The sequence below is a fragment of the Dasypus novemcinctus genome, chromosome 15 (assembly GCF_030445035.2).
Source record: "Dasypus novemcinctus isolate mDasNov1 chromosome 15, mDasNov1.1.hap2, whole genome shotgun sequence".
Taxonomy (NCBI): domain Eukaryota; kingdom Metazoa; phylum Chordata; class Mammalia; order Cingulata; family Dasypodidae; genus Dasypus; species Dasypus novemcinctus.
Genome location: NC_080687.1, coordinates 51,885,992 through 51,894,719, shown reverse-complemented (window position 1 = coordinate 51,894,719; position 8,728 = coordinate 51,885,992). Strand labels below are relative to the sequence as shown.

At 40.9% G+C, this 8,728-nt stretch overlaps 1 pseudogene; it reads right to left on the bottom strand.

The window, feature by feature from the left end:
• Positions 1-449: 449 nt before the first annotated feature.
• On the bottom strand, positions 450-3,369 carry LOC101410843 (protein-L-isoaspartate O-methyltransferase domain-containing protein 1-like; annotated as a pseudogene).
• Between the last annotated feature and the right edge of the window lie 5,359 nt (positions 3,370-8,728).

The following is an 8,728-nucleotide window of genomic DNA, read 5'->3' as shown; positions in this document are numbered from 1 at the left end:
AGGTAAACAGATTTACAAAGTGTTTGATTTCCTTATTAGATAAGAAAATTTTCCTAGTGGAAATTCAAGCAACTGCAATTCAAATCAGATTATATATGCTTAACCATTATTTAACCGTATATAAAATTAAATTGAACCCTCATTGCTACAAATCTATTAGGAATCAGAAAAGGATATACAGTACATAAAGTCTAGACCATTGTTGCATTCCACTTTGAAATCACTCAGTTAAAACAAAAATTTTTCCAAGTTTTAAAGAAAAATAGATTTTATAAAAGGGATTCTTTTTAATCACTCAATACATTATTTTTGTTACTAAGACAGAAACATGTACTTTCCCTACTACAATTTGCTCTGAAAGAAATAATTTTCTCTTTTAACTCCTAACAAATGCTACATTTTCAAAACCGAAGGAATTATCAGTAGACATTCCTTCTTCTTGACCTAAGTTACTTTTCTCTAAAATATGTCAAGTAAATTTTTAAAGATTCAGGAAGAGGCAGCTTCATGATTTTTTCCTTCAGTAAATTTTGAGAAGGCTGCTCTGGCTTCATGGCTTCCCTGTGATCTTTCTCTTCCTCTTCTTTGTTATCTTCTTCCATCTTTTCATCCTCTTCACTGTCTAGAGGCTGAGGAATAAGCTAATTACCCACAAACACATAAGTGTTACTTCTTTATTTAACTCTCTTTCTTTTCCTTTTTGGTGAAGCCCTTTGAGGAATCCCCTTGGCCTGCATTTCATCATTTATGAAATTTCTAACTGTGCATAGAATATAAATACGAGCCAAGTTCTGTAGATTCCTGACAGCACACAGGGGGAGTCCCATTGAATCTGATTTGCCATTATCATTCTTACTTGGTTGAAGAAGGGGAACAAATGAAATAGCAAGAATATTTTTACTTTCCCAAGTGTTTTGTCCAGTTCGCATAATTTGCATTAACTGATTCTCTATAGGCATGACTAGAATACCTCCAACTTTTAGTAATATTTTCATGTAGTTTTCATGGTCTTTCTGGACTCCAGCACCACAGTAAATTCAATCATACCGATGGCTGTCAGATGCTATCTGGAGGCAATTACCAACCACAAATGCAGGTTCACAGAACTCAAATCTTTAATGAATAAAGCAACTCTCCTACAATTGAAAGGCACTATTTTGAAGGGAGGTGGAGCTTTCTTAAGATTTTTTTAAATTTTATTCATTTTGTAAAAATATTACATTAAAAAAATATGAGATCCCATTCAACCCCACCACCCCCACTCCACCACTCCACCCCCCTCCCCCAGCAACACTCACTCCCATCATCATGACACATCCATTGCATTTGGTAAGTACATCTCTGGGCATCTCTGCACCTCATGGTCAATGGTCCACATCATAGCCCATACTCTCCCACGTTCCATCCAGTGGGCCCTGGGAGGATTTACAATGTCCGGTGATTGCCCCTGAAGCACCATCCAGGGCAACTCTGAGTCCCAAAAATGCCTCCTCATCTCATCTCTTCCTGCCATTCCCCATACCCATCAGCCACCATGGCCACTTTTCCCAATCCAATGCCACCTTTTCTCTGTGGACCTTGGATTGGTTGTGTCCGTTGTACCTCTATGTCAAGAGGAGGCTCAGATTCCAAATGGATACTGGATGCAATCCTCCTGCTTTCAGTTGTAGGCACTCTAGGCTCCATGGTGTGGTGGTTGTCCTTCTTCAACTCCATCTTAGCTGAGTGGGGTGAGTCCAATAAATCAGAGTGTAGGAGCTGATGTCTGTTGAGGCTCAGGGCCTGGCTATCATATTGTCAGTCCAGAGATTCAAATCCCCTAAATATATCTTAAACCCCAACACCAACTACAATTCCAATAAAGTAGCATGAAAGTCTTGTGAAAAGAGATCCCGTCTGAGTCCAGTTTCATCACGCAGAAACACCAACTCCAGAAAAGGGCCATCTGACATGGCAGTGAACCCCATCTGCCATGACCATAGAACCCATGGGTCTCTTTAGTCCTCAAAGGAACCAATACCTGGGGTTGTATCTACTTTATCTGTTTTTTAGACTCTGCTCAGTTGTGCATAAGGGCAATCCTTCTGACAACCTCCAGACTCTTTTTTAGAGACTCATAGCCATATAAACTCATTTCTGCTTTCCATTTCCCCCTTACATTAGGTCAAACAGCATTTTAAGGTCATGTTATTATATATAGACAGGGATATTCTGCTGATCCACATTGAACCTTTAATTTAAGGTCATTTTCTGGTTGCATCATCAGTTGGTACTTGGTAGTGATCCCTCGGTGTCAGGGAGGCTCATCCCCGGGTGTCATGTCTGACGCTGGGGGGAAGGCATTGCATTTACATGCTGAGTTTGGCTTCGAGACTGGCCACATTTGAGTAACATGAAGGCTGTCAGGAGGAAATTCCTAGGCACAGTGCTGCTTTAGGCCTTGTTCTTATTTCAGCCATATAGGCTCACAAGCATAGTCATTAGTATCATGGTCTCACTGTTGGACCCTCATTCCTTCCTGGTCCTTACCATTGCACCTGGGGGACTGCCGCTGCTCCCCTAGGGACCACGACAGAGCACCCCCGGCCAGGAACCCAGTACCCCCCCAGCTGTAGTTTTTAATTGTTGCCACTACGAGTATATCCAAACATTACCATGCACCCTGGACATATGCACTGTATAGCTCCCTGTCAGCCATATATCACCTGTCAATAGTATCCTATACCAGTATTCCTCCGCTGCCATTGTTTGACTATTAGGAAGTACTCGAGGAAACAACTTGAGTGTTTACTCTTCTAATGGAGATCAGAATAAGCATTTCTGCTTCTATCTTAGCAGTGGTTTTCCTTATAGGTGCATGTCGGAATATCTTCATCTTGAGATGGACAGATGATTTTGTTCACAGCAGGGACCTTTGCCAACTTGTCCATGTAATTCTTTTGATAAACTGCTAGATCAGGGTGACCTAGCCTTGCCCTGTAGCTTCCCTCTTAGATGGATAGTCTAAGTCTAGGAGCTGATTATCAAAGCTATCACTATTTTTGATGAAGCTCTCCAGTTTTTCCTTGGCATATTCCACCACATCTGAATGAAGCTCAACCCCATGATTTATTCCAAAAGGACCTACGGTGGTCGGCCGGTGGAGTCAGTCGGGCCCGCCAAGCGGTGCGCAGATCCAGGCGCTAAGGCTCAGCAGGGTCCGGGGTAGTCAGCTGGCAGCCTTTGCCACAACAACCCACTGGGCCGCCTGGAGAGGGCGGGCCGGAACCACCTGGGGAGCTTTTTGATGACCGTTTCAATCTCTTTACTTGTGATCAGTTTGTTGAGGTATTCTATTTTTTCTAGTGTCAGTGTAGGTTGTTTGTACATTCCTAGGTTTTTTCCATTTCATCTACATTGTCTATTTTTTTGGTATAAAGTCGTTCATAGTATACTTTTATGATCTCTCTGATTTCTGTTGGGACAGTAGTAAGGTTTCCCTTTTTCATTTTTTATTCAATTTATTTACATCTTCTCTCTTTTTTTCTTAGTCAGTCTAGCTAAGGGTTTGTCAATTTTGTTAATCTTCTCAAAGAACCAACTTTTGGTTTTGTTTCTGCTATTATTTTTTTTGTTCTCCATTTAATTTATTTCTGCTCTGATCTTTGTTATTTCATTCCTTCTACTTGCTTTAGGATTAGCTCGCTGTTCTTTTTCTAGTTCCTCCAGGAGTGTAGTTAGGTCATTGATTTTACCTCTTTCTTCTTTTTAATGTAAGCATGGAGGGCGATAAATTTTCCTCTCAACACTGCCTTTGCAGCATCCCATAGGTATTGATAAGTTGTATTCTCGTTGTCATTCATCTCGAGATATTTCTTGATTTCTCTTGATATTTCTTTGACCCACTGATTATTTAAAAGTGTGTTGTTTATTCTCCATGTATATGTGAATTTTCCCTTTATTTGTCACTTGTTGGTTTCCAGCTTTACTCTATTATAATCAGAGAAAGTGCTTTGTATAATTTCAATTTTGTTAAATTTATTGAGATCTGCTTTGTGTCCCATTATATGGTCTATCCTGGAGAAAGATCCATGAGCACTTGAAAAGAGTGTGTATCCTGCTGTTTTGGGGTGTAATGTTCTGTATATATCTATTACGTTTAGTCCATTTATCATATTATTCAAGCTCTCTATTTCTTTATTGATCTTCTGCCAGATGTTCTATCCAATACTAAGAGTGATGCACTGAAGTCTCCAACTATTATTGTAGAGATGTTTATTTCTCCCGTCAGCTTTGCCAGTGTTTGCCTCATGTATCTTGGGGCATCCTGGTTAGGTGCATATAATTTTATGATTGTTATTTCTTTCTGATGAATCATCCCTTTTATTAATATGTATTGTCCTTCCTTGTCTCTAATAGCAGTTACACTTTTAAATTCTGTATCATCTGATAGAAGTATAGCTACTCCAGCTTTTTTTTTTTTTTTTTTTTTTTTTTTTTTGGTAACTGCATGCGTGGAATATCTTTTTCCAACCTTTCAGTTTCAATGTATTGCTATCCTTGGGTCTAAGGTGAGTTTCTTGCAGACAACATATAGATGGCTTATATTTTCTTATCTATTCTGCCAGTCTGTGTACTTTGATTGGGAAGTTTATTCCATTAACATTCAATGTTATTACTGTAAAGGCAGTTATTTCATCCATTTTGATCTTTGTGTTTTGTCTGTCATTTTATATTTGACTTTTATGCATTGTTACTGATACCATTGTCATTTCTAGACTTTCTTACAGACCTCTCTCTCCTGTCTTTCCTTTTCAGGTTGTGATACACCCTTTAGTATTTCTTGCAAAGCTGATCGTTTTGTTATAAACTCTTTCAGTTTCTTTTTCTCTGTAAATATTCTAACCTCACCCTCATTTTTAAAAGATAATCTTGCTGGGTATAAAATGCTTGGCTAGCAGTTTTTCTCCTGCAGTATCTTAAATATATCATACCACTGTCTTCTTGCCTCCATGGTTTCTAATGAGAAATTGGCACTTAATCTTATTGGATACCCCTTATATATCATGCCTTGCTTTTCTCTTGCTGCTCTTAGAATTCTCTCTTTGTCTCTGGCATTTGACATTCTAATTAGTGTATGTCTCAGAGTTCATCTGTTTGGATTTATTCAGATGGGAGTACATTGTGCTTCTTGGACACGGATATCTATATCCTTCAATAGGGTTGGGAAATTTTACACCATTATTTCTTCAAATATTCTTTCTGTCCCTTTTCCCTTCTCTTCTCCTTCTGGGACACCCATGACACATGTGTCTGCATGTCTCTTGCTTTCATTTAGTTCCCTGAGGCCCTGTTCAATTTTTTCCATTCTTTTCTTCATCTGTTCTTTTGTTTGTTCACTTTTGGAGGCCATGTCTTTGAGCTCAATGATCCTTTCTTCTGCTTCCTCAAATCTGCTGTTATATGCCTCCAGTGTATTTTATTTTATTTATTGCACCATTCATTCCCAAAAGGTCTGCTATTTTTCTATGTATGCTTTCACATTCTTCCTTGTGTCATCCAATGTCTTCATAATATCCTTAATCTCTTTAGCCATCTCTTTGAATTTATTAAGGAGATTTATTTGAACATCTAAGATTAGTTGTCTCAACTCCTTTATGTCATCTGCAGGCTTATCTTGTTCCTTTAAATGGGCTATCTCTTCCTGTTTCTTGGTATGGATTATAATTTTTTGTTGGTGCTTCTGCATCTGGCTTGCTAAATGTAGTTATTCTAGGTGCAGTTTCTCCCTTTAGTTTAGGGATTTCTTATCTTTTCTCCCTTGCTGGTTATATAGTAGGAGCCAAGGATGTAGTTGGTGCTGTAAACTATGGAGGTTGAAGCTGCCCAAATTACCCCAGGAAGTGATGAAGCTTCTCTCACCTTTTTCCTCTGTCAGGGATAGGGACAGAGCTGTAGCCATATGTAATAATCCCAGTTGGGCACAAGACTGTCTGTAGTCACCCAGAGACACCGATGAAGCTACACACCCCTTCCTGTCCTAACTTAGGCTAGGATGGAGCTATAGTTTTGGTCAGCAATCTATGCTGTGTGGGTCCAAAATGACCACAGTTATTCAGGTAAACTGATGCATCACCAGACCCTCTCCCTTGTGAGGATGGAAGTGGACCCTCTTGAGTGCCCAACAATCTAATCTGTGTGAGCCAAATATGCCTGCAGGTGCCCTGAAAGGCTTAGGGAATACTGTCCTTTCTGCCTTTTAGGGGGTGAGGACAGAACAACAAATGCTCAACTGTTCAGTCCTGTAGGCTGAAAGTACCCACTGTTACCCAGAGAGGCTGAGGAAACACCAGCTCTCTCCTATTCTACTAGGTGGTAGGGGTCGTTCTATGGGTGCTCAACAATTCAGTCCCTTTAGGCCGAGAATACCTGCTGTTGCCTGTAGAGGTTGAGGAAATACCAAGTCCCTTCTATCCTCTTAAGGCATGAGGTTGGATCCACAGGTACCTGAAATCTCAGTCCCTGTTGGGTGAAAGTACCCACCATTGTCCAGAGAGGCTGTGGAGACACCAAACCCCTCCTATCCTATTGGGGGTGGGGTGGATTCATAGGCATCCAATATTCCAGTCCATGCAGCCTGAAGGTCTGCTCTGGCCTGAAAAGGCTGTGGAAAAACCAGCCCTCTTCTTTTCTATTGAGGGGTAAGTGTGCATCTACAAGTACCCACCAGACCAGGCTGTGTGGCCAAAAGCACCTGTAGTTACCCAAAGAAGCTGGGCAAGCACAGTCCATCTCTTGTCCTATTGGGGATGGAGATGGAGCCACAGGTACCCAACAGTCAGATTTGTGCAGCCCAAAACTGTTGCTCTGAGAGTCTTAGGCAAAACCAGCCCACTCCTACCCTAGGAAGGGACAGAGGTGGAGATAGGCTCAAAGGCACTCAACAAATCTGTGTGGGTTGAAAACTCCTGCCATTGCCCATAGAGGATGAGGATACCCAGATCCTCTCCTATTCTCTTGGGGTGCAGGGATGCAGCCCCAGGTGTCTGACTATTCAGCCTCTGACAGCAGAGATCATTTGCAGTTGCATGGAGAGCCTGGTGCAGGTCCCACCATCTACCTCTCTGCTGGTGGTGGGGCTGGAGCCTAGATTAGGGCTGTAGTCCAATCCTGGTGAAAAGAAGCCAGACCCTAATTTCACTGGATTTCAGTCAGCCAGGCTCCCCCTTATGCTGGAGGTGGAGTCAAGATGGCAGCTACTAGACTTTTTCCCACTTGGACAGGCTCAGACCCTAACTGGCTCTAGGATTATACTTTAGTCAGCCGAGTCCACTAATCACTAGCTGAGGTTAGTGGATATCTGTCTCTTCCTCCACTGTTTCTGGGAAATGGAGCTTTTAACTCCAGCCACAGAATATCTCCTGAGTTGGCTTGTGCCCCTAGGGTAGGATGGGCACCAGCCTATGTGGCATCAATTTGCAGCTTCCCAGAGAGGTGGTGCAGGTACCCCCAGCTTCCTCCCTGCCAGAGGTGGGACTGGGGTTTATGCTAGACCTGCAACCCAACCTGGGTGGAAAGAAGCCAGTCCTTACAAGCACTGATTTTCAGTCAATGCCACTTCCCCTTATGCCCAGTTCAGAGTCAGAATGGTGGTCTCTGACCTGACCTGAACACGCTCAAAGTTTAGTTGTTCCTAGGATTCTACTTCAGCCCACCAAATCTACTAATTGGTAGCTGAAGTTGGTGCCACACCGTGTATTCCTCCCGTTTTTGTTGGGGGAAATTGAACTTCTAACACCAACCACAGAATGGCTCCCCAAGTGGCTTGCACACCACAGGCACTGACCTCTGCAGTGTGGAGTGCTCTACTCATGATTCCTCTGTGCAGATGAGTAGTCCCCTCCTTCCACATTGTCAAGGAAATTGCAGAATAATTCTCTGGTCTCGTGGGTCCTCCAAAAGGTTCCTTAAGTAGCTCTGGGTGACCACCATCCACCCTGTTTCAGGAGCTGACTCCAGGAGCTCCTTACTCTGACACCATCTTGGCTCTAAGCTTTTCTTTTTAAGATGTTTCTGCTATTTAGTACCACTTACCTTTCCAAATAAATTGATAATTTTGTTTTCCATTTATTTTAAAAATACTGGTGTAATTTTAATTGCCATTTCATTGAATCTGTTATCAATTTGAGTAGAATTGACATCTTAATGATATTTAGTCTTCCAATCTATGAATTGGGGATGGTCTTCCAATTATTTAGGTCTCTTTTTTTATTGCTTTTAATGTGCATTGTAATTTTCTGAATACAAGTCCTTTACATTGTTGCTTAAGTTTATTACTAAATATTTGATTCTTTTAGTCAATATTGTAAATGGAATTTTTTTCCCTGACTTCCTCCTCAGATTGCACATTACTAGTGTTTTTCAAAGTCAATTTCATCTGATATAAGTATAGCTACTTTGGCTTTTTTTTTCCTTTTCTAAAAACTTTTTTGGTTACTGAATGTATAGAAAATCTTTTTCCAGCCTTTCACTTTTCGCTTTCAATCTATTAGTAACCTGGGGTATAGGGTGAGTCTCTTGCAGACAGTATATGGATAGCTCATATTTTCTTATCCATTCTGTCAGTCTGTATCTTTTGATTGGAAAGTTTAATCCACTAATATTCGATGTTATTATTGTAAAGCATTTTTTTTATTTCAACCATTTTGACTTTTGAGTTTTTTCTGTCATTTTATTTTCACCATTCTTT